The following is a 27205-nucleotide window of genomic DNA, read 5'->3' as shown; positions in this document are numbered from 1 at the left end:
GGCCAGCCACCAGCCCGCACAGAGAGGAAGCCAGCCGGCCTCCAGCCCGCACAGAGAGGCAGCCGGAGCCGGCCAGCCACCAGCGCGCACAGAGAGGCAGCCAGCCGGCCACCAGCCTGCACAGAGAGGCAGCCGGAGCTGGCCAGCCACCAGCCCGCTCAGAGAGGCAGCCAGCCGGCCACCAGCCTGCACAGAGAGGCAGCCAGCCAGCCGCCAACCCGCACAGAAAGGCAGCCCGTCAGCCGCCAGCCCGCACAGAGAGGCAGACAGCTCGACACCAGCCCGCACAGAGAGGCAGCCAGCCGGTCACCAGCCCACACAGAAAGGCAGCCAGCAAGCCCGCACAGAAAGGCAGCCAACTGGCCACCAGGCCGCACAGAAAGGCAACACACTGGCCACCAGCCCGCACAGAGAGGCAGCCAGCTGGCCACCAGCCCTCACAGAGAGGCTGCCGGCCGGCCACCAGCCGGCACAGAGAGGCAGCCGGCCGGCCACCAGACCACACAGGGAGGCAGCCGGCCGGCTGCCAGCCCGCATGGAGAGGCAGCCAGCTAACAGCCCGCACAAAGAGGCAGGCAGCCAGGAGCCAGCCGTACAGAGAGACAGCCAGCTGACCGCCGTCCCGCACAGAGAGGCAGACAGCTGGCCATCGGCCCGCACAGAGAGGCAGCCAGAGCCGGCCAGCCACCAGCCCGTGCAGAGAGGCAGCCAGCAGGTCACCAGCCCGCACAGAGAGGCAGCCAGACGGCTGCCAGCCCGCACAGAGAGGCAGGCAGCTGGCCACCAGCCTGCACAGAAAGGCAGCCGGCCGTAAACCCACAAAGAGAGGCAGCCAGCTGGCCACCAGCCCTCACAGAAAGGCAGCCAGCCGGCCATCAGCCTGCACAGAGAGGCAGCCAGCTGGCCAGCCACCAGCCCGCACACAGAGGAAGCCAGCCGGCCTCCAGCCCACACAGAGAGGCAGCCAGCCGGCCGCCAGCCCGCACAGAGAGGAAGCCAGCCGGCTGCCAGCCCACACAGAGAGGCAGCCAAGCCAGCCTCCAGCCTGCACAGAGAGGCAGCTGGAGTCGGCCAGCCACCAGCCCGCACACAGAGGAAGCCAGCCGGCCTCCAGCCCACACAGAGAGGCAGCCAGCCGGCCGCCAGCCCGCACAGAGAGGCAGGCAGCCAGCCACCAGCCCGCACAGAGAGGCAGCCAGCTGGCCGCCGGCCCGCACAGAGAGGAAGCCAGCCGGCTGCCAACCCACACAGAGAGGCAGCCAAGCCTGCCTCCAGCCTGCACAGAGAGGCAGCTGGAGTCGGCCAGCAACCAGCCATCACAGAGAGGCAGCCAGCCAGCTGCCAGCCCGCACAGAGAGGCAGGCAGCCGGCCACCACCTGCACAGAAACGCCGCCGGCCCACACAGAGAGGCACCCAGTTGGCCATCAGCCCGCACAGAGAAGCCGGCAACCGGCCGGCCGTCGGCCCGCATAGAGAGGCAGCCAGCCGGCCGCCAGCCCACATAGAGAGGCAGCCGGCCAACCACCAGCCCACACAGAGAGGCAGCCAGCTGGCCGCCGGGCCGCACAGAGAGGCAGCAAGCTGGCTGCCGGCCCGCACAGAGAAGCCGGCAACTGGACGGCCGTCGGCCCACACAGAGAGGCAGCCAGCCAGCCGCCAGCCCTCCCAGAGAGGCAGCCAGCTAGCTTGCACAGAGAGGCAGCCAACTAGCCGCCAGCCCACACAGAGAGGCAGCCAGCTGGCCACCGGCCCGCACAGAGAGGCAGCCAGCTGGCCACCAACCCACACAGAGAGGCAGCCAGCCGCCGGCCCACACAGAGAGGCAGCCAGAGCCGACCAGCCACAAGCCCACACAGAGAAGCAGCCAACCAGCCATCAGCCTGCACAGAGAGACAGCAAGCCGGCCATCAGCCCACACAGAGAGGCAGCCAGCTGGCCACCAGCCCACACAGAGAAGCAGCCAGCAGGCCGCTAGCCTGCACAGAGAGCTAGCCAACTGGCCGCCAGCCCACGCAGAGAGGCAGCCAGCCACCCGCCAGCCCACACAGAGAGGCAGCTGGAGCCGGACAGCCACCAGCCAGCACAGAGAGGCAGCCAGCTGGCCATCAGCCTGCACAGAGAGGCAGCCAGCCAGCCACCAGCCTGCATAGACAGGCAGCCAGCCGGTCACCAGCCTTCAAAGAGAGGCAGCCAGCCGGTCACCAGCCTTCAAAGAGAGGCAGCCAGCCAGCCACCAGCCTGCACAGAGAGGCAGCCAGCCGGTCATCAGCCTTCAAAGAGAGGCAGCCAGCCAGCCACCAGCCTGCACAGAGAGGCAGCCAGCCGGCCTCCAGCCCGCACAGAGAGGCAGCCAGCCGGCCGCCAGCCCGCTCAGGGAGGCAGGCAGCTAGATCGCACAGAGAGGCAGCCAACTAGCCACCAGCCCGCACAGAAAGGTAGCCGGCCACCAGCCCACACAGAGAGGCAGCCAGCTGGCCACCGGCCAACACAGAGAGGCAGCCAGCTGGCCACCAACCCACACAGAGAGGCAGCCAGCCAGCCGCCGGCCCACACAGAGAGGCAGCCGGAGCCGGCCAGCCACAAGCCCGCACAGAGAGGCAGCCAGCCGGCCACCAGGCTGCACAAAGAGGCAGCGAGCCTGCAAGCCACAAGCCCGCACAGAGAGGCAGCCAGCTTGCCACCAACCCACACAGAGAGGCAGCCAGCCAGCCTCCGGCCTACACAGAGAGGCAGCCGGAGCTGGCCAGCCACAAGCCCGCACAGAGAGGCAGCCAGCCGGCAAGCCACCAGCCCGCACAGAGAGGAAGCCAGCCGGCCTCCAGCCCTCACAGAGAGGCAGCCAGCCGGCCACCAGCCCTCACAGAGAGGCAGATGGCCAGCCACCAGCCTGCACAGAGAGGCAGCCGGCCAGCCACAAGCCCGCACAGAGAGGCAGCCAGCCGGCCACCAGCCCGCACAGAGAAGCAGGTAGGTGACCGTCGGCCCACACAGAGAGGCAGCAAGCTGGCCGCCAGCCCGCAGAAAGAGGCAGCCAGCCGGCCACAAGCCTGCACAGAGAGGCAGCCAGCCGGCCACCAGCCCGCACAGAGAGGAAGCCAGCCGGCCTCCAGCCCGCACAGACAGGCAGCCGGAGCCGGCCAGCCACCAGCGCGCACAGAGAGGCAGCCAGCCGGCCACCAGCCTGCACAGGGAGGCAGCCGGAGCTGGCCAGCCACCAGCCCGCACAGAGAGGCAGCCAGCCGGCCACCAGCCTGCACAGAGAGGCAGCCAGCCGGCCGCCAACCCGCACAGAAAGGCAGCCCGTCAGCCGCCAGCCCGCACAGCGGCAGACAGCTCGACACCAGCCCGCACAGAGAGGCAGCCAGCCGGTCACCAGTCCACACAGAAAGGCAGCCAGCAAGCCCGCACAGAAAGGCAGCCAACTGGCCACCAGGCCGCACAGAAAAGCAACACACTGGCCACCAGCCCGCACAGAGAGGCAGCCAGCTGGCCACCAGCCCTCACAGAGAGGCAGCCGGCCGGCCACCAGCCCACACAGGGAGGCAGCCGGCCGGCTGCCAGCCCGCGTGGAGAGGCAGCCAGCTAACAGCCCGCACAAAGAGGCAGGCAGCCAGGAGCCAGCCGTACAGAGAGACAGCCAGCTGACCGCCGTCCCGCACAGAGAGGCAGACAGCTGGCCATCGGCCCGCACAGAGAGGCAGCCAGAGCCGGCCAGCCACCAGCCCGTGCAGAGAGGCAGCCAGCAGGTCACCAGCCCGCACAGAGAGGCAGCCAGACGGCTGCCAGCCCGCACAGAGAGGCAGGCAGCTGGCCACCAGCCTGCACAGAAAGGCAGCCGGCCGTAAACCCACAAAGAGAGGCAGCCAGCTGGCCACCAGCCCTCACAGAAAGGCAGCCAGCCGGCCATCAGCCTGCACAGAGAGGCAGCCAGCTGGCCAGCCACCAGCCCGCACACAGAGGAAGCCAGCCGGCCTCCAGCCCACAGAGAGAGGCAGCCAACCGGCCGCCAGCCCGCACAGAGAGGCAGGCAGCCAGCCACCAGCCCGCACAGAGAGGCAGCCAGCTGGCCGCCGGCCCGCACAGAGAGGAAGCCAGCCGGCTGCCAACCCACACAGAGAGGCAGCCAAGCCGGCCTCCAGCCTGCACAGAGAGGCAGCTGGAGTCGGCCAGCAACCAGCCATCACAGAGAGGCAGCCAGCCGGCTGCCAGCCCGCACAGAGAGGCAGGCAGCCGGCCACCACCTGCACAGAAACGCCGCCGGCCCACACAGAGAGGCACCCAGTTGGCCATCAGCCCGCACAGAGAAGCCGGCAACCGGCCGGCCGTCGGCCCGCATAGAGAGGCAGCCAGCCGGCCGCCAGCCCACATAGAGAGGCAGCCGGCCAACCACCAGCCCACACAGAGAGGCAGCCAGCTGGCCGCCGGGCCGCACAGAGAGGCAGCAAGCTGGCTGCCGGCCCGCACAGAGAAGCTGCCAGCCCACACAGAGAACCCTCTGCGCTAATTCTCCACCTCCCAGTAAGCTATATTCGAATTTTAAGATGCACCCTTCATTTTACGCCTACATTTTTGGGAGGAAAAGTGTGTCTTATAATTTAAAAAATACGGTAATTGAAATATAGGACAGTTATAACATATCAGATCCCTTATGTGGCATTCAGAAACTGGCCAACAGATGAGCTGGAATTAGGCTGGTGGCAGTATAGGATGTGTTTAGGTCTTTTGTTTGAAGAAAAGAAATAGCATTTGCTATTTCCCCAAACTACAGCAGATTTTGTATGTCATCAACTCTCAAACATGGCATCTAGTCTAAATGGCAGATAGAAACCATCAACTTGTATGTAGACCAAGTCAAGGTCCAGGTTCTATCAGTGCAATGCCCGGATGCCAAAATTCAACATACTGTTGAACATACAGATGGATAGGGCCTTTTACATGTGACATCATCTCACATGTCAACTTTAAATGGCTGTAATAGAATGCCATTAAACAGATTCCAGACTTTGTTCTGTATAGTCAGATGTGTGATGTCACATAAGGCACCAAATATAATATATCGATAGTCCTATAATCTAACACTAATCAATATCATGGCCCTTTCTAAATTCTTCAGTCTTCCTTTCTGGATCCAGATATACTCCCTGGAAAGAAAGAAAATAATAAATGTCAGGCAATGGCCTAGAAATCTGAAGGCTAATGTAAAAATGGAAGATGGACTTCAATTGGTTGTGTTTATATGTGATCTGAGGTCCTTAAATTAGATTGTGACTAGATGCCCCATATGTGCACATATGTGAAAACAAATAATGTATAACAATCCCCCACGTACCAATTTTTCAGATTCTGATGACATATTACAATGCATACGTTACAACATTCCAAAATGTAATGGTCCCAGTGATCCAAATATGGCGGAATTTCACTTTCCAATGTTAGATGAGATCAATACGTCAAATTTATTTATTTTTAGAAAACTGATAATTTTTATTCATGTTACAAATGGTTGCAACGTAAATGTATTTATTCAATGTATCTTAAGATGGCTATTACCTGACTACAATGTGTTACCTTTACTGTATGTAGAAATGCAATAATAAAAATGTCATATTTCCTGTCAAAAAGTTACTTATGTCCCCTTTCTTATTTTTACATTTTGGAATAGATGTTTAAAAATGGTGTAATAAATGTCTTAAAGCATTGAAAAATTTGTCTGAAGTATTTACAACAATTAGATGTTGCTAAAAAAATAAAATAAAATGAAGCAAATGGTCCTATATATAGTACGGTATGTTCCTCAATGTATGAATACAAAACACTCTTCCATATGGTGGAATAATGATCATTTTTTTATCCCACAAAATCTGAAATTAAGTAACAGAGTCACCATCAATCTGCGCCAACCACAGTTACCACCAGTAGAGTCAGTGACTGAAGTCCCCATATGGTGTCTCCATCTCAGGCGCCATCTTTGTACTTACATCTCCATGTGGATGTCTCCATGTTTGCTGCATGGAACTCTCTAGAGTCCAACATTCCGCCTTGTGACCTCACATAGAACCTTCATCACCCAAGTCTACAGATTCTAACAGCAGGGACTGAAGCAGCATAGTACTTTACAGCCACAATCAGGACATTTGGGGGGGTCAAGCTATGGTCACACAGGGTGTTTTTTGTTGCATTTTTTTGTATGTTTTTTGTATGGTTTTATGCAAATAAATGCTAATAAAAAATTACTTTTTACAATACCAGCAAAACCTATGAGATTCCAGAAATCTCATGTACACACAAACGCACCTACTTTTTTTTTCCTGAATGAAATGACAAAATACTGATTTTTATTTTTTTTTTGTAAAGAAGCAGCATGTGTATTCTTTCAGTTATTTTGCTGCTTTTTTCACCATTGAAAACAATGACAGTGAAAACAACACAGCAGTGCCTTTTTAGTGCGTTTTGGTAAACGAAAGTAACTTTAAACATGAACTGTAGACAAATGACAAAAACGCACCAAAAATGCACCTCTTTTACTGTCAATAGATCAGGTTTTGCTGCAAAAAAAACAAACAAAAAAAACACAGCAAAAATGCACTGTATGAACATAGCCTAAACGTACACGTTGGCATAAGTTTCAGTTATTGAAAACCATGTCAAGTTCCTCATTTACCTGTGTCCTTGATCCTGGATCCTCTGCTCTCCTCGTCTTCACCTTCTGAGATGACTGAGTCCTCGATCCAGGATCCTCTCCTCATCTTCATTCTGAGATGATCATCTGAGTTCTCGATCCATGATCCTCCGCTCTCCTCGTCTTCACCTTCTGACATAACCATCTGTGTCCTCGATCCTTCGCTCTCCTCAACTTCATCTACTGAAATGAGTATTTCTCCCCTGAACACCAATTTCTATAGATCCACAGTCATTGTGACATCATGCTGTGAGGTAACAATGGCCGCCTGTGTCAGATGATGTCACATATGTGACTATGAGGGACATCTCCTGTTATTAACATTGATAACATGTAGTAATTATATGGGAGAACATATGGGTTACAATCAAGGCTGTGAGAAGGAAGGTGATTAAAAGAAAGTTCTAAAAGTAAAATATATTAACTTTGTCTGAAAATTATAACTGACCGTATGATAATGTATTTCTGTGACAGATTATGAACAGCTGAAATGTAATGACTGACGACAGCAATTTCCTCCCTTATACAACAGTGCACGTTATAGAAATAGGTCTCATTATTAAGAAAAATGTAGTCGTTGTGTGGCACCCCAGGGTTGCCACAGTAACAACACAAAGGGTTAACTCCCCACACACAACACCAAGACCTCCTGGCCAGAAGGGGGAGACCAAGCTGCTTCCCTGTATATTCTGGTGGGGGGGAGGAAATGGTCAGCAGTAGTTTCAGTTTGGAAGTTCAGTGCAGAGCACTGAGGAGACAGGATCTCTGCAGGTTGGAAGCTGGCTTTAGCTCACCTCAGGATCCACTGACCAATTCCAGGCCTAGCTGAGGGTCTGAGGAAAGGAGACAGATTACACAAAGGAACATTCCTGGGAGACAGAGCATTGCTGAGTTCATCCCAGTGGAGCACACAGAACGGATGCTGGATCCGAGACTGCAGGTTACATACTGCACAGTTACCACCAGAGAAGTGAGGATTCCAGATCTTTCACCTGTACCACAGACACAAGCAACAAACGCAGAGTTCAGGAACATACTAGGAAGGACTCGAGTTGCCTGTCAGGTCGGTACCTAGGAGCAGAACAGAGCAGAGCCAGCTGCATAGTTCATACCGCAGCAGGGCCACAGACACACAGTGCAGGCAAGGAAGCCAAAACGGCCCGGCTGGGCGGGAGAAACCCTGAACCCCTCACAGACTCCGTGGACAGTACTTTGCTGAATACCATCACCAGTAAAAGACAAAGAAACTGCAAAACCGTGAGTCTGCCTGTTTATTGTGCTCGTGTCCTGCACTCCCCCCATAGACTAACATACTGCCCCGGGGAAAAGGCTCTACCCGTGGGGAGCCGTCCCATCTCAAGCTGCTTTCCATCACCCCCGGAGGTTCTGCAGCAGCGGTGGTCATCTCTGATCACATTCCACGGGTGGCGTCACGAACATAACCCCCCCCTTTTATTGTGGAACCAGGGAGCACAGACCGAGTCACGACACCGTGATCCCCTTTCCAGAAGCAACCCCTTGGCCCGGTTCTGGGTATCCCCTTAACCCCTGGCGACACAACTTTGGCGTCACGAACAGGATGCGGACTGGACCCGGCTGCAACCCGGGTGACGTGCGCCTGTAAAGACTTATTGCATCGCATAAAAGACTTGCACTGTGAATTGTTGCAACAAAGAACGGACTTTAAACTTTGCAAAGATACCTGGAAAAATCCAAAAACATCATTGGTAAAATTTTCCAGGCGCCATCTTTAATCACACCATTACCTGCTACGCGCGGGAAAACATCGCGCCTAAACTAAGACTCCGCCCACCGCTTGCAGGGGAGGTGCGCTCGGTGCTGCAACCCGAACGAAAAACGCAGAAAAGTGTCCCAGGCTTGCTGTCAAGAAGATTGGTGAAATTAACTAAGGGGGCGCAAAGATGTCGCAGCAGGGAGACGCTGTTGTACCCGGCGGTGCAGCGGCACCTATCATGCCGTTCCTGATGCCGTACACCCCGGGTGCAGTGTGGCTGCCGCAGTACTCAGGTGAGCCCAACACACTTAATGACTTTATCGGAAAGCTAAAAATCTACTACAGCATGTACCCCCTGACAGAAGCCCAGCGTGTTGGTATGCTTATGGGACAGTTAACTGGCAATGCCCAGCGGGAGGCTACATCCTGGCCGGACGATGCAAAGGACACTGTAGAGCATATAATAGCTGGACTAAAAGCAGCTTTTGAATCCACTGCTGGCAGCCGGGCTAAAATGAGGTTCTTTGGATGCAAGCAAAAACCTAGAGAGAGCGCAAGAGACTTTGCCTTAAACTTGCAGGAGGCGCTCAGAGCACTTAAATTAGCAGAACCTGCCTTAGCCCCTGGAGCAGATAAGCTGCTGATAGACCAATTCCTGGATGGACTCTCATCCCCTTCCCACCGGGGACAACTGAGCATGATGGTGATCCAGGATCCAGGACTAACATTTGCCCAGCTAAAGGATAGAGCCATCCGCCTCCAGCAGGTGGAGGAGCCGCAGGATATAGACTCTGTTCAACACCTTACAGTGGCACCCCAGCAGCCAGTAGTGCCGGTGACATCGGCCATGTCAGCGGCTGCTGCTAACCACCTGGAGCCGATCACTAATGAAGCTCTACATCAAAAGCTTGAAGCCCTTACAGACACTGTTGCTTCCATGGCTAGAATCGTCCAGGAGCTGCGGGGATCCAAGTCTGCACCCAAGATTGAGCTGGCGACCAGCAAGGAGGATGTCCCATGGATGAGGCCTAGGAGATACCAAGCGACGAGAGGACGACCCAGCGACCGCTACCAGCCGGATGGACAGCCCATTTGCCGCCGTTGCAATGAGCCAGGTCACTTTGCCCGTGAATGTGCTTTAAATGGGGATCCCCTGGGGAGGCGGGCCGCTCCTCAGGAATGAACTCTCAAGGTCCTTCACCCTGGCACGACAAGTATGTGGGGGGACGTCCAGTCATCCCCATCGTGCTGGATGGCATTCCGCTCAACGCCTTGCTGGACACTGGTTCCCAAATAACATCAATTCCGCATGTCCTTTATAAGAGGTACTGGGCTGATTCAGACGTTAGCAGTGGTCCATCTAATGTTGCATTGAATATATGGGCTAGCAATGGTGAATTAGTACCACAGGTTGGTTTCAGAGAAATGACCATTAAGATTGGGAGAGTAGAATTGCAGAACCAAGGTATTATCATTGTTGATGTTGACCGACGAGAACGTGAACCAACTATGCTGCTAGGAATGAATGTAATTGAAAATTGTTTTGCAGAGGTAATTACTGTCTTGCAGCAGATCGTCGAGACTGCCAAACCTGGGCAACAGAGACTCCTGCAGAAGGAAATTAAAGCCTTGATGCTGAAGCAGCAGGTAGAAATCTCAGGAGGTGAAATTGGCAGTGCAAGGGTAAGTGACCCAATACCTATTGTAATTCCTCCCAAAACAGAAATGCTGGTCTGGTGTAGAGCCGCAATAGGCATCAGAGGGCGAGACTATCAGGCCCTGGTAGAACCTGTGTACTCAGACAGTAGGCCCACTGTACTGACGGCCAGAGGAATAGTTGAGGTACACAGGGGAAGAGTGCCAATACGCCTTCTAAATTGTGGGGAAGATGAGGTCACCCTACCTAAGTATGCTACCATGGCTAAGCTATATACGGTTGATAACAACGCCATCACCACCGTTGAGCCCTTGAAGCCGTCAAGTCAGGCGGAAGACAATGGCTCAGAGGGAAAGCTGGAGGATTGGTGCCAAAAGCTACATGTAGGTACCAATTCTACACCCTCCCATCAAAAGCATGGAGTATACAGGGTAGTGAATGAATATGAACAAATATTCAGCAAACACCCATTAGACTTTGGGCAGATCAAAGGGGTAGAGCACACTATACCCACAGGTAACCATCCACCCATAAAGGAGAGGTATAGACCAGTACCACCGGCTCACTACCAATGTGCCAAAGACATGCTCAAAGAAATGAAAGAGGCAGGGGTAATAAGAGACAGTTGTAGCCCCTGGGCAGCCCCACTAGTGCTAGTTAAGAAAAAAGATGGGACCATGAGGATGTGTGTAGACTACAGACGGATCAACCGCATTACACACAAGGATGCATACCCATTACCTAGGATAGAAGAGTCATTGGCTGCATTAAAATCCGCTACTTACTTTTCCACCCTAGATCTGACTAGTGGGTATTGGCAAGTTCCTGTGGCAGAGGCTGATAAGGAGAAGACAGCATTCACCACGCCGATGGGCCTCTGTGAGTTCAATTGTATGCCGTTTGGACTCTGCAACGCGCCTGGTACCTTCCAGCGACTGATGGAATGCTGCCTAGGACATAAGAACTTCGAAACTGTCCTCCTGTACCTGGATGACATCATAGTCTACTCCAAGACCTATGAACAGCATCTACAAGACCTGGCAGAAGTGTTTGAAGCCTTATCCGGATACGGCATGAAAATCAAGCCATCCAAGTGTCACCTTCTAAAGCCAAGGGTACAGTACCTGGGACATGTCGTGAGCTCAGAAGGGGTAGCACCAGATCCTGAAAAAGTTACCGTGATCAGAGATTGGCCGAGACCCACCAGCGTGAAAGAGGTGAGGCAATTCCTGGGACTGGTGGGCTACTATAGAAGATTTATAAAAGGGTTCACGAAGCTAGCAGCTCCCCTTCAAGACATCCTGGTAGGACAGTCAAAGAAGTCTGCAGCCCGAAATCCTCCTTTCCAGTGGAGTGATGAGAGAGAAGAGTCCTTTAAGAAGTTGAAGTGGGCACTGACAGGAGAAGAGATCCTGGCATATCCAGATTACCATCAACCCTTCATTTTGTACACGGATGCCAGCAACGTAGGACTGGGAGCAGTATTGTCTCAAAAGCAGGAAGGCAAGGAGAAAGTTATTGCCTTTGCAAGCAGGAAGCTCCGGCCTACAGAAAGAAACCCAGAGAATTACAGCTCCTTCAAGTTAGAACTACTGGCAGTAGTTTGGGCTGTAACAGAGCGTTTCAAACACTACCTGGCAGCTGCAGAATTTACCATCTTTACTGACAACAATCCGTTGACCCACCTGGACTCTGCAAAATTAGGTGCGCTGGAACAGCGATGGATAGCCCGACTGTCAAACTACAACTTTGTCATCAAGTACAGGGCAGGCCACAAGAATGGGAATGCAGATGCCTTATCCCGGATGCCACACTCGGGGGACGTGGAAGAGGAACCGGAGGGACTGGAAGAAATTGAGCTGCCGGCCTTTCACCATCCTAAGGTGGGACAGTATCAACCGAGTGTCTACCAAAAACAACAGCAGGCAACTCTCAACCCATTAGCACACCACGGATGGGCTGACACACAAGACAGCGATCCAGCTGTGAAGCTAGTGAAAGAACTGCTTACACAACAAGGTGCATACCCTAATCAGAATGCCCCAGCTGAGACACAACATCTCTGGAAAGAGAGAGGTAAATTGTTCCTGTACCAAGGGAAGCTCTGTAGAAGGCACACCAATCCAAAAACACATGAGTTGGTCTGGCAGATCATCGTGCCCAAGAGAGACGTCAAGATGGTTCTGGAAGCTTACCACGACGGTGCTGGTCATTTTGGTTGGAAAAAGTTGGAAGTGCTCTTAAGAGAAAGATTCTACTGGGTTGGCATGAGAAAATCAATTGAAGATTGGTGTAGAAAATGCGGACCGTGCAACCTCAGAAGAAAGGATCAACAGAACCAGAGAGCTCCACTCCAGTCCATAGTAACCAAGCAACCACTCGAGCTAGTCGCATTAGACCACGTCAAGTTGTCACCAAGCCGGTCCGGCTATGTCTATGCCTTAACCATCGTGGACCATTACTCACGCTTCTTAGTGGTGGTACCCGTGAAAGACCTTACAGCTAGAACAGCAGCTAAAGCATTCCAGACGTACTTTTGCAGACCCCATGGTTACCCAGAACAAGTCCTTGCAGATCAAGGTCCAGCTTTTGAATCACAGATTTTCCAAGAATTCTGCAACATGTATGGCTGTAAAAAGATCCGCACAACAGCATACCATCCCCAAACAAATGGCTTATGTGAGAAGATGAACCATATTGTGATTGACCTGTTGAAGACCTTACCAGAGTCAGAAAGAAATCAATGGCCAGAGAAATTGCCAGACTTGGTGGACTTGTACAATCATGTCCCGGTGAGTTCTACAAACTGCACCCCCGCTTACCTTATGCGTGCAAGGCCCGGTAAACTGCCAATTGATTTAGATATGGGAATTCTGAAGCCAGATGCGGAAGTTAAAGAATCCAATTGGGATACCCTACGTCAGCAGCAGTATCGCCAAGTACAAGAGTGCGTAGAGAAAAGTCTCCAACAAGCTAGGGGAAGACAGGAGAGAACCTTCAACCAGCATGCTCTAGCAACCCCATTGCAACCTGGTGACCAAGTTCTCAAGAGGAAACGGCGCACAAACAAATTGGATAATCAGTGGGAAACCACCCCATATACAGTCTTACCATCCAGTATGGATAATCCCAAAGTGTGTCTAATCAGTAAGGATGAAGGAAGGACATCAGCTGTCGTGTCAAGAGATCAACTCAAACCGTGTCCTGAAACCCTGAAGACACCAGAAGTCACCTTACCCATACAGGTACAACCTGTCAAGAAGGAAGAAGATGTATTCCATACAGTCTTAGGAGATTTCCCAAAAACATGGCCAAATTACCATGGAGCAGTAGTAGTCCCAATGATCGCCTTCCCTCAAGTGGTGGAACCAACATCAGAACCCATACCACAAGAAGTCCCAAGACATGAAGAACTGGAAGTCGAAGCCGTAGAGGAAGAACAGATTCCTGGTCCCAGTGAGCTTGCCAGTCCTACAGTCAGTCCACCATCCTCACAAGTACCAGAAACACCAAATAGGTACACTTCCACCCACACCATTATGCTAAGTACACCCAGTACAGCAACAGTACGCAGATCACAGCGTAGTACTCAGGGTCAGATACCAGCAAGATATAAAGACTAATGTGGAATTGCATATAAAATGTACATATGTTATAATGTTTATATGAAAAACCGTAACAGTTTAGTGTACAGAACAGGTGAGAGAAGAGTGGTGTAAAGTGGCAGCACGGAGAGTTACAACTTGATCACATTGTTGGTGGCCCGAGGGCCGTGAGGCCTACTGCACTTACGACCAGAGTAGAGACACCTTTAAGAAGTGTTTGTTGATTAAAATGTTTATTTAATTGCAACCTTAAGACCAAAAGCCCAGTACCTACAGAGACTATACTGTATGAACACATATATTTTTGAACATTTTGGACTCTTTTTGAGCTTTAAGGTTTTTGTACTTTTTCCTTTTGAGACTCTGTATATACATAATTGTTGTGATAACTTGTTTGTTTGTTTCACAGTCCCGGAGTACTGTTCTTCACTAAGGGGGAATGTGGCACCCCAGGGTTGCCACAGTAACAACACAAAGGGTTAACTCCCCACACACAACACCAAGACCTCCTGGCCAGAAGGGGGAGACCAAGCTGCTTCCCTGTATATTCTGGTGGGGGGGAGGAAATGGTCAGCAGTAGTTTCAGTTTGGAAGTTCAGTGCAGAGCACTGAGGAGACAGGATCTCTGCAGGTTGGAAGCTGGCTTTAGCTCACCTCAGGATCCACTGACCAATTCCAGGCCTAGCTGAGGGTCTGAGGAAAGGAGACAGATTACACAAAGGAACATTCCTGGGAGACAGAGCATTGCTGAGTTCATCCCAGTGGAGCACACAGAACGGATGCTGGATCCGAGACTGCAGGTTACATACTGCACAGTTACCACCAGAGAAGTGAGGATTCCAGATCTTTCACCTGTACCACAGACACAAGCAACAAACGCAGAGTTCAGGAACATACTAGGAAGGACTCGAGTTGCCTGTCAGGTCGGTACCTAGGAGCAGAACAGAGCAGAGCCAGCTGCATAGTTCATACCGCAGCAGGGCCACAGACACACAGTGCAGGCAAGGAAGCCAAAACGGCCCGGCTGGGCGGGAGAAACCCTGAACCCCTCACAGACTCCGTGGACAGTACTTTGCTGAATACCATCACCAGTAAAAGACAAAGAAACTGCAAAACCGTGAGTCTGCCTGTTTATTGTGCTCGTGTCCTGCACTCCCCCCATAGACTAACATACTGCCCCGGGGAAAAGGCTCTACCCGTGGGGAGCCGTCCCATCTCAAGCTGCTTTCCATCACCCCCGGAGGTTCTGCAGCAGCGGTGGTCATCTCTGATCACATTCCACGGGTGGCGTCACGAACATAACCCCCCCCTTTTATTGTGGAACCAGGGAGCACAGACCGAGTCACGACACCGTGATCCCCTTTCCAGAAGCAACCCCTTGGCCCGGTTCTGGGTATCCCCTTAACCCCTGGCGACACAGTTGCCCATAGCAACCTGATGAATTACAGCATATGGGGTTTTCCTCCTGTGCCAATGCTGCCCGAGCCCCTAGCAATTTTACTATACTGCATGCAGGAACTGAAGTGTAGACATGTGGCTCTTGCCATCAGACACTGACTGTAGCCATGAAGTCATGTAGTGTAGCCATGTGTTCATGGTTATGGAAGACATTCTCATAATACTAGTAGTGGTTTTCATCATGGCGGCAGGAGCACTGGTTGTCCCTTGGCAAATGGCTCATTTAGACAAGCTGATGCAGGCTGTTACATAACTACCGAACTAGTATATACAAGGCAGTGATTTACTGGCCTGTTTGCCTAATTGGCATCCATGGCAGCAGACTCCCTCCATCCCATTGGTGGATACGACAGAAAAGGGCCCCTGTGCAAGAAAAATATATGGACCTTTTGCAGCCTAAAGGGGGCTTTACACGCAACGACATTGCTAACGAGATGTTGTTGGAGTCACGGAATTCGTGACGCACATCTGGCCTCGTTAGCGATGTCATTGCGTGTGAAACGTACGAACGACTGCTAACGATCAAAAATACTCACCTAATCGTTGATCGTTGACACATCGTTCAAATCCCAAATATCGTTGCTGGTGCTGGACACAGGTTGTTCGTCGTTTCTGAGGCAGCACACATCGCTACGTGTGACACCCCAGGAACGACGAACAACACCGTACCTGCGTCCTCCGGCAATGAGGTGGGCGTGACTTTCCTGCGGCTGCTCTCCGCCCCTCCGCTTCAATTGCACGGCTGGCGTGTGATATCGCTGTGACGCCGCACGAACCGCCTCCTTAGAAAAGAGGCAGTTCGCCGGCCACAGCGATGTCGTTAGGCAGGTAAGTACGTGTGACGGGTGCTAGCGATATTGTGGCAGCGATTTGCCCGTGACGCATAAACGACTAGTGGTAGCGATATCGCTGCATTTAAATCAGCCTTAAGAGCTCATCAAAATGCACAATTCCACCTGGTTTTGAGGTAGAAATGGAACCCTTTATTCCTTGGGCCGCACAGGTTGCACTAATGGTATGTCCGCACCTGGTACGCTCACCCTAGTTTGGCTTTCTACTTCTTTAGCTAACTCCAGTGAACATGCACATTGATGTTATTCAACCCTTCTCATCAATACTCGCTTCTGCTTTGGTTTTAATTTCCATGGTCAGCCTGGTTGTCTCTGTGAGATGGTTGCAGTTGGCCTTGTGACATTTTACTTCCATGTAGTTCCATTGCTGACTACAAGAAATGGGAAGGCATTTTCTTAATTAGGTATGGCCCTTTTATAGTCATCTGTCTGCTGGACACTTGTTTAATGAATTATTAGGGGCACTTTGCACACTATGACATCGCAAGCCGATGCTGCAATGCTGAGCGCGATAGTCCCCGCCCGCGTCGCAGCTGCGATATCATGGTGATAGCTACCGTAGGGAACATTATCGCTACGGCAGCTTCACATGCACTCACCTGCCCTGCGACGTCGCTCTGGCCGGCGATCCGCCTCCTTATTAAGGGGGCGGGTCGTGCGGCGTCATAGCGACGACTTCTTCGGAATCAAGGTGCACACTTGAAAAAGTCAAGTCAAAGTCAAATCAAAACATCCATGGTGTATAAGAAAACCAAAGTGGCACTCTCCATCCGTAAAAGGCAATATGTATTCATATCTTTTAAATGCAGTGTTTTCTCTGGAATCTGGGAGGGCCCCCTTTGCTCAGAGCTCGGTGACCCCATGTGAGAGAGCTCATTATGCCAAGGCTACTGATTTATATAAAATATCTACCCATTCATTTGCAGCATTGTATGCTCATATGTTATGGTGTAAATGGAACCTGTCACCAGATTTGATGACTATAAGCTGCGGCCACAACCACTGAGCTCTTATATACAGCATTCAAGAATACTATGTATAACCCGCAACACACATCCGTTTAATTTGTACGTGTGCGGTACGTATTTGCACGTACCGGAGACACGTAGACACGTAGACCCATGTTATTCAATGGTAGATGGCACACACACGTAAAATTACACGGAACGTGTGTCCGTGTGATAAGTACGTGTGTGCACTTTTCTACCCGGACGACATGTCCGTTTTTGGCCGGCAGCACGCAGGCACGGACCCGCTTTAGTCTATGGGTCCGTGCCTGCACGGACCGCACACGGAGTATGTCTGTGTTCAGCACGTTTCGTCTGTGTCCGTTTTTCATTACAAAATTTGAAACACTTGTTACCAATCTATTAGGTCAATTGTAGGCCATTAATTCTGGCGCCAAACATACATTTCCTGTCTTATTTGCACGCCAGACAGCAGCTGGGCACCTGTCCTCTCACTGCAGGGGAACTTTGTGCACAGAGAACAACAGAGGTACTGAGCATGGCGCCCAGAATCGATACAGAGAGGCTGATTGGAGAAGTAGAGATACCTAAATTAGAATCCTCACTCAACCATAAGGGTATAAATCTGTATAAACCAAAAGAGCCCCTTATAAAATGTATAAACTTTATTAATATTTTATATATAAACAAAGGTGCAAGTTAAAACTTGGGTGCATGGATTATTATTCATGAGTGGGTCCCTGGGCTCATTCCCTAGTTTCCTCCTTCCTGTCCGTGGAGGTCGACACCCTAGTGTGGACGCCGTGGTGCCCCCACTCAACGTAGACTATCCCTGACAGTCCCTTCACTGCAAACAAATTGGTGCTGCTATGCTCAGGTGAGGGGACTTACATAATGTATGGTGATTCTCACACATGCCACTCACACTATGATTCGTATAGATCAGAGATACTGATAGATATAGTTTCCAAATCTTGCTATTATATATACCAACATATATACGCGCATACACATGTAATTGTATACACATATAAACATATGCGTGCATATACTGAACACAGCGAATAAATTACAGCTATTCAGATAGGGAGACTAGTCCAGGGCATAGTCTAGACTCCTATGCATCCTTATCCTGGATATATCATCTGTAATAAATCAGCTCAATAGCCTGTCCTCTGCCGTACTACGCGGCTCTCCGCCCAACGCGTTTCCCCTCCAGGACTTCCAATCAAACGGAGGTTCCTCAGGGGCTGTCCACAATGGGGTCATAAACAGGATATACTGAAACAACAATTTATTTACATCAATCAGTGGTCTGGTCAGACTTATGCCATGGTTCCCAAATCTCTCCCCAATAAATCAGTACTCACATCTCCTTTACAACATCAAGATATTACTTTTAGTCCTTCAATGAGGGATTTCTTAGTCACTGTAAGTACATATATAAAAATATCCATTACACTAATAACCCCTTCTTTTGAAGGACCAAGCTCCCCATAAATCATGATACTTACTAGCCAATCAAGCCTGCAAGAGTACATTTGCTGGGCGTCTGCTAGTGGTGCAGGAGATGATTATCGCCTTCCTATTGTAATAATGCAGAGGTATCAGTACTAACAATTCCCCTCCTCATTTATCTACAGCTCCCATCTCTTTTATGTACTTACTTGCAGGTCCGGCTGCATAGATATCAGTGCTCTGGACGTCAGATGGCAAGGTCAGCAGATGATAGACGCCAGGCCATTATCGCCGCCATGGGGTTTAAATATCCCTCCATATGGGCGTATTTTACTTCATTTCCGGTTTCGGATATGTCATTTTTTGATTGTCACTCCAAACAACCAATCCGGCTATAGGAGGAATCATATGACCAGCTCCGTTACCTCATTTCCGGTTTCTCAGTATCGCGATTCGTCATTTCCGGTCTATGCATTTTTTCATTGCCATGGGGATAAACTGATCGTCACTTCCTCTCCCAACAGGCCACACTGTGGGCGGAAATTGTCATTCAGTGTTCCCTTGCGTCCACGAGCCAGAGCATAACTGCAGCTGATAGGTCTGCTTATGTCATAGGGGGTGCCTTATAACTCCACCCCCACCGGTGGCCATTTTTTTGGTTTGATACCAGCAAAACCTAGATATATGGATTTCAATTTCCTATATTGTTCAGGAGAAGTGAATATATCACTGATCCCAATATTACCTACTCTGATTCAATTGGCTGTTATTGAACTCCAATATTAAATCATATTTATTATAAAATACGATTTATAATACATAATGGGGAGGGGTGTTTTAGTTGGTAAGGGGAGATCATTAGGGGCCACGGCACAATCAGACCAGTATAAAATACAATACAGTGGACACCAACCTACACTCATAGTCTATGTGCGCACGTTGCGTACTAGCCCTGCAGATATTTCTGCAGCGATCTGAAGAGCACATGTGCGCTTTAGATCGCTGCAGAAATGTCCGTAGTGAGCGCCGATTCCATGCGCTCTGCCTGCAGCTCCTGCCATAGACAGAGCAGGAGCTGCCGGCAAAGCGCAGGAAAGAAGTGACATGTCACTTCTTTTTGCGCAGCGCTTCGGCAGTAGCCGAAGCGCTGCGCTCTGAGACGCCACGTGCGCACGGCCCCTGCACAATCTCCATAGACTGTGCAGGGGACGCAGGACGCATGCAGTTACGCTGCGCTGCAAAGCGCAGCGTAACTGCATGAATTTACGCAACGTGCGCACATAGCCTTAAATCTAACAAGATTTTTACAATTATTGATAATGTCATGGCTACTAGTATCCAGCAGCCTAATATTAAAATGACACTCCCCTTCCTTAGAAGGTACTCTCTGTGTCTGCTGGGAAATTTCCTGTGTGACGATTATTCTCAAATGAAACTCACAAAACTGAGCTGTTCATTTAGCCCTTTGGGGTAAGTCGATTGTAACCAGAAAATCCATCGTGTCTCTCTTTGTATAATGGATTTATCCCAGTCACCTCTTCTTATTGATTTCGGAATTGTCTCAATACTCCTGAAGGAGAGGGATCCCACATCCCCACCATGACAGCCATTTACATGGCGGGTGATGGGGGTGTCCCTCTTATTCCTAACATCTCCCAGATGTTCACCAATTCTGGTCTTTAGCTGTCTCCTCGTTTTTCCCACATAATTTAATCGGCAGGTACATGTGCATAAATACACCACCCCTTCCGTCCTGCAGTTTGCAAAATTCCTGTTTTTATATATTCTGCCCGTACTAACACTGCTAAATTCCCTCGATGGGGTAATGTATTTACAAAAGGAACATTTTCCACATCTAAACGTACCTGTTTCTCTATGGTCTAACCATGTTCCTGCCTTAAGTGATGGTGTATACAGGCTATGTACCACCTGATCCCTGATCGTTCGTCCCCTTCTGTAAGTCACTGATGGGGTGTCTGTTATTGAGGCATTGATGTCCGAGTCACTCAGTAGTATCCTCCAATATTTCCTTAAGATTCCCATTACTTTATTGTTCTGGTCATCGAAAGTGCCGATTAGCCTTGTTTTAGCATCACTCTCACCTCTATGTCTCGGGACCAACAATTCTGTCCTCTGGCAGCTCCAGGCATGGTTATGGGCTCTATTGATGATGTCCAATGGATATCCCCTCTGTATAAATCTGTTTTTTAGATGCCTGGCCTGTTTTTCAAAGTCATCAGCCAAGGAACAGTTCCTGTGTAACCTCAGGAACTGTCCCTTGGGGATGCCTCTTTTCAGCGGGGGGGGGATGGTAGCTTTTCCAATGTAGTAGACTATTTGTACAGTTTGGTTTTCTGTAAATGTCTGTTTTTAACCTTCCATCAGAATCCTTTTGGATAAAGATATCCAAAAATGGTATTTTGTCCCCTCCTATCTCATACGTCAATTTCAGACCCAAATTGTTCTTATTTAGATGTTCCACAAATGCCATAAAGGATTCTTTGGTCCCGGTCCATACCACAATGACATCATCAATGTATCGCCCCCAGAAATTAATCTGGGGGCTCCACTCTGTATCCTCATCACCAAAAACTACAGTATCCTCCCACCAGCCCAGGAACAAGTTTGCGTAGGTGGGAGCACAGGGGCTCCCCATCGCGGTGCCCCTGAGCTGATGGAAAAATTGAGAATTGAATACAAAGTAGTTTCTGGTGAGGATAAATTCCATGAGTTTCAATATAAATTCATTGTGGAGATTGTATTGAATCCCTCGAGATGAGAGGAAGTATTCGATTGCTCTAAGGCCACAAGCATGGGGGATTCGACTATATAGTGACTCAACATCAATCGATGCTAATATAGCTCCTCTATCTACCGTCATCCCTTCTAATCTCCTAAGTAAGTCCATAGTATCTTGAATATGTGAAGGGAGGGCAGTGACGAATGAACGTAAAATATGGTCAATATAGGTACTGCTGCTCTGACACAAGGCATCGATCCCAGAGACGATGGGTCGTCCCTTGAGGGGATCACATCCCTTGTGTACTTTGGGTACTGTATAGAATGTGGCTATTCTGGGATACTTTGGTAGAAGGTAATCCATCTCCTCCTTTGAAATGAGTTTATTTTTCTTAGCCTCCATTAATAGTGACCGTAGTTCTCCACAGTAGATATCCGTCGGATCAGATTTAAGCACTTCATAGGTTTCTTTATCTTTGAGTAGCACCGAACACATTTGTAGGTATCTATATCTATCCATAACAACCATATTCCCGCCTTTATCAGACGGTTTTATTATAATCTCCTGATTTTTTTCGAGATTACTTAAGGCCTCTTTTTCTTGTCTGGTTAAGTTTTCTGGGGCGGGATTGTGTTTTGGATTAATTCTCATTAATTCCATAGTAACCAATTTACAAAATATTTCGGTGCTATCCTGTTCTCCCTGAGGTGGCATCTTCGTGCTTTTGTTCTTAAGTGATGAGAACGGGCCTTCACCCGGGTTCCTTCTACCCTCCTCTTCCAAAACCATTAAGTTGTCCAAGTCATTTATCATATCAATTGGAATATCCAATTGTTGACTCCTGTTCCGATTGTTTATCGCAAAGTATTTTTTCCACCTAAGTTTGCGTACAAAGATGTTTAAATCTTTCACCCAGGTGAATGCATCATACCTCATAGTTGACACAAAGCCTAAACCTGCCCTCAGTACCGAATATTCAGTATCGGATAATTTATATTTAGATAAATTAATGACCTGTGCCTTTGTCGATGTGTCATCATGAAACCCACTTAAGCCTTGTTCACTCCTTGTGGTATTCTTTCCCTCAGATCGTAGGGTCTCATTTCTCTCCTTTCTAAAAAAGAGGAGGTGGAAGGTGGGGGCTGTTGAACTACAGAGACAGAGGGCTGTCCAGAGGTAGATGAACTTGGTCCATCTATTCCCCCAAACTGATTGTCCTGGTTGTATCTTCTCCCTCCTCCTCTCCCCCTTCCCCTGTTTCCCCTCCATCTCCTCCTTGTGGATCCACTAGGAGTCCAACGGTTTCTGTTGTTTCTGTTCTCTGAATCTGATGACTTAGCTTCAGTAGATGATATGCCACTCTGAGGTATTTTCTGGTTGTTGTTCACAAAATCGTATGCTATTCTATCCCTAAAATCTTTTAAGTCCCTAGAGAATCTCTTATGCTTCCTATCTTTGATGTTTAATCTATATCGCTCTACTGACGTCTTTAGGGCTGCTTCCCTATTGGCAAAATCTGCCTCCGTTTTGTGTTTTAAGGCTGCCTCTATATTTTTTTGCAGTCTTTCAGTAGTTGTCTGTAAAGTCTTTTTTTCTTCTTCTAAAAGGATTCCCATAAACCTCAGTGATGAGGAGATAGATTCTTCCTCCCACTTTGTCAAAAGCTCCGCCGACCTAGATCTTGGAGCTGGTGCGATGGAGATCCTTAATCCTCTAGGGACAATTCGGTTCTTAATATAGTTGTCAAGAGACTGCACCTCCCACCATGATTTTATATTTTCTTTATATCCGATAAGTAAATCAGAAAAAAACGATCTTAAAGATTGTGTCTGTGTTGGGGCTTCCTCAATAGACAGTTCAGAAAATGCTTCCTTGGCATCCTTTAGCCAAGAATTATCGTCTATAGGTCCGGACAGGAATCCAGCCATCCCTGATCAATTACAATACCTAAATTAGAATCCTCACTCAACCATAAGGGTATAAATCTGTATAAACCAAAAGAGCCCCTTATAAAATGTATAAACTTTATTAATATTTTATATATAAACAAAGGTGCAAGTTAAAACTTGGGTGCATGGATTATTATTCATGAGTAGGTCCCTGGGCTCATTCCCTAGTTTCCTCCTTCCTGTCCGTGGAGGTCGACACCCTAGTGTGGACGCCGTGGTGCCCCCACTCAACGTAGACTATCCCTGACAGTCCCTTCACTGCAAACAAATTGGTGCTGCTATGCTCAGGTGAGGGGACTTACATAATGTATGGTGATTCACACACATGCCACTCACACTATGATTCGTATAGATCAGAGAGACTGATAGATATAGTTTCCAAATCTTGCTATTATATATACCAACATATATACGCGCATACACATGTAATTGTATACACATATAAACATATGCGTGCATATACTTAACACAGCGAATAAATTACAGCTATTCAGATAGGGAGACTAGTCCAGGGCATAGTCTAGACTCCTATGCATCCTTATCCTGGATATATCATCTGTAATAAATCAGCTCAATAGCCTGTCCTCTGCCGTACTACGCGGCTCTCCGCCCAACGCGTTTCCCCTCCAGGACTTCCAATCAAATGGAGGTTCCTCAGGGGCTGTCCACAATGGGGTCATAAACAGGATATACTGAAACAACAATTTATTTACATCAATCAGTGGTCTGGTCAGACTTATGCCATGGTTCCCAAATCTCTCCCCAATAAATCAGTACTCACATCTCCTTTACAACATCAAGAAATACTTTTAGTCCTTCAATGAGGGATTTCTTGATGTTGTTCAGTATATGCACGCATATGTTTATATGTGTATACAATTACATGTGTATGCGCGTATATATGTTGGTATATATAATAGCAAGATTTGGAAACTATATCTATCAGTCTCTCTGATCTATACGAATCATAGTGTGAGTGGCATGTGTGTGAATCACCATACATTATGTAAGTCCCCTCACCTGAGCATAGCAGCACCAATTTGTTTGCAGTGAAGGGACTGTCAGGGATAGTCTACGTTGAGTGGGGGCACCACGGCGTCCACACTAGGGTGTCGACCTCCACGGACAGGAAGGAGGAAACTAGGGAATGAGCCCAGGGACCCACTCATGAATAATAATCCATGCACCCAGGTTTTAACTTGCACCTTTGTTTATATATAAAATATTAATAATGCTGGAACGAGCATGGATGGCTGTGGCAGAGATAGTCTACCCTAGGAATGGATGGTCTCAATGTACCCCTGGAAAGAAAAATACATATGGTGAGTACACATATTTGCCTTGCTTCTGTCTTTACCTACATGTGCTCATTCTGTAGGCAGATTATATCCATATTGGTATAGTTGGTTTGGCATGTATTAATGGGCCTGACTCATTTTGAGATACACTGGAGACTTGCAAACAGGATAGTGTAGTTTTTTGGCCTTTTGAACTATTCATTGCAGTTTTCTAGTAATGTCAGCATGTGTATATGTGGCCTGCAAAGCATTTTATGCATGTACAAAAGGCATTTCAGGGTGGTCAAGCAAAAATTAAACATGTTTGATTTATATTTTTGTTTTAATTTTGTGCTTTTTCTATTGTAAATGTGCTGTGAATTGTCTATACATTTTGAGTTGTATTTTCATGTTTGGTTTATTATGCATGTCCCTTGGTGTCACCATGTCTGGAATGGTAACAGTAATGTGTAGTGTATAATGGAAAATCTTTGAGGAACATATGACACTTCATGGGTTTATAGACATTTTGTTTCTCATGGCTTACTGAAGGTTTATTTTTTTATTTTTGTAAGAAAAAAAGGAGATAAATGATTATACAGTGGTTTAATCTTTTTACTGGAGATCTTGTTTACTTTGGCATGCTTATTGTGTTATTATGTCACTATATGAGTGTCATGGGTTGTTGTTTTCATACACATGGATGTGTGTTCCAATTTATTTAAATTGCTGCAAAACAAGAATAATGTTTTATTTTTTTTTTATTGTTCAATTGTTATAATTTGTGACCTTAGTATACAATTTTTTTTTTTTTTTAAACAGTGGATCTTGTTAAACGGCGATGGCGCTCAGCACGTGACCAGTTCAGAAGAGAATATAACCCAGTGACAACCACAGCTGCCGCAGCCAAAAAGAAAAAATATGTCCATTATGAAAGACTCACCTTCCTCATGCCCATTATGGAAGTACCAAAGTAAGTTTAAACCATTACATCACATGGCTTTTTTTTTTTTTTTTTTTTGAAATGCACACATTAATTTTTTTTTTTTCTTTCTTCAAAGTACAGAGGATAATCTGAAAGATAGTGAGGAAGCCCAGTCAGCAGTATTAACAGCGACCTCTGCTTCTGAGATGGAGCCTACCTCATATCAACCACCAACAATCCCCAACACCAGCCAGCCAGACGCAGAAGAAATGTCCTCTGATTTGCGTTTGGGAACAAGTTAATCCCCTAATGTAATTGCAGGCCAGTCTACAGGGCAACAAAGTGGCCCTTCACCAGTTCTTGCAGAGAGTAGTCCACAGCAACATGCAGGCACACAGCCAAGAATAACAACTAATACCATGCGCACAGTAGCCCAATCTATCCGTGGTCGCAGACATAGGCATTATGAAGATTTATGTTCCCTGCCAGATATCATTGATACCAGAATAATACACATGATGAATTCACTGATACCAGAGAGTGATGGGGAGAGATTTTGCCGCTCCCTTTCTCCCTCTCTTGCATTGGTTGCACCTGATAGGCAGGACAGATTGAGGGCGTCCTTAATAACACTAATATCTGCTACCCAACGTGAGCCAGAACCCATATATTGTTTTGAAGTGATAGAGCAATGGAGAGCTAATCCACGTGGTCCACACACAAACACAACCCAACAAACTGTGGAAACCCAAACTGATGAACATTACTCTAATTTTCAACTAAATCCTGTAGTGCAACAAACACATATACAGTGTCCATCTTCTTCTATGGGAAGTGATGTACAAATTAGGCCAACAATTGTCCCACACCAAACAGGTACATTAATGACACAAAGGCCATCTCAACAGCCATCATTTGTCCCACAAGTACCCCAAAAGACACCAATGCAAACCTCTGTTAACTATCCTAGTATTGTTAGTAATGTTCATAGACTACCTCAAATGTTTCAACAACCAACATCCTACCATGTTCCTAATAATCCACAACAACAGTACTTTCAACATCAGACTTACCCAACTAACTTCACATACACACATACTCAGCCTCTTCCAACACATCAATATGTACCACCTACACTTGGTCTTCCATCTGCTCAAACAACTGCATCATTATTTGTTCCAAGTACAACAACTGTTACTAGTGGAAACACTGATCAGTCACTCACTACAACATCTAGTGTTGTGCAGCAAACATATTCTGTAGGTGTCAATGCAATGGAGACTACACAGGAAAGCATCACTAGCCTAGAGGATTTAGTTGAATCATAATGCGATATTGTATGTATTATTTTACATTTTGGTATGTTTTCTAGGGTATTGCTGGTCGGAAAACATTTCAAAATGTAACACATTACTTACTCTATATGCATGGGGTCATGAATTTGTGCTTTCCTTTCAAAAAATTCAATAGCAATTACTCTATCACTTCAAAAATATTACCTGCCTGTTAGAATGTTGCCTTGCTCTGGACATGTTGTTTGGACCATCCATTAGAAAAAACTGGGTTTAGGGAAAAAATGCACGCACATAAACTACTACACTAACATTCAGACACCTTTATTATTAAAAATCCAGCCACTATGCAGCATCTGTATATGATCTAGTCGCATACTTGTATTCCAATAGTGTCAAACAAATTATGTTTGCGTGACATTATTGCATAATAAAGTATGGTGTTTTGTATGGGCTAATGTCCCTGACAAAATTCTGTAACAAAAAAATAATAGAATAGAGGGTGTTTTGCAAAAGATAACATACATACATAGGTTCAATAAAAAATCTGGACTAATTTTTACATATCCAATTTGCCATATTTTTATTAGTCATGTACATTCAGTAGTAC

Source organism: Anomaloglossus baeobatrachus, chromosome 1 (assembly GCF_048569485.1).
Source record: "Anomaloglossus baeobatrachus isolate aAnoBae1 chromosome 1, aAnoBae1.hap1, whole genome shotgun sequence".
Classification (NCBI taxonomy): Eukaryota; Metazoa; Chordata; class Amphibia; order Anura; family Aromobatidae; genus Anomaloglossus; species Anomaloglossus baeobatrachus.
The sequence above is the reverse complement of the archived record's forward strand: the minus strand, read 5'-3'. Positions refer to the sequence as shown.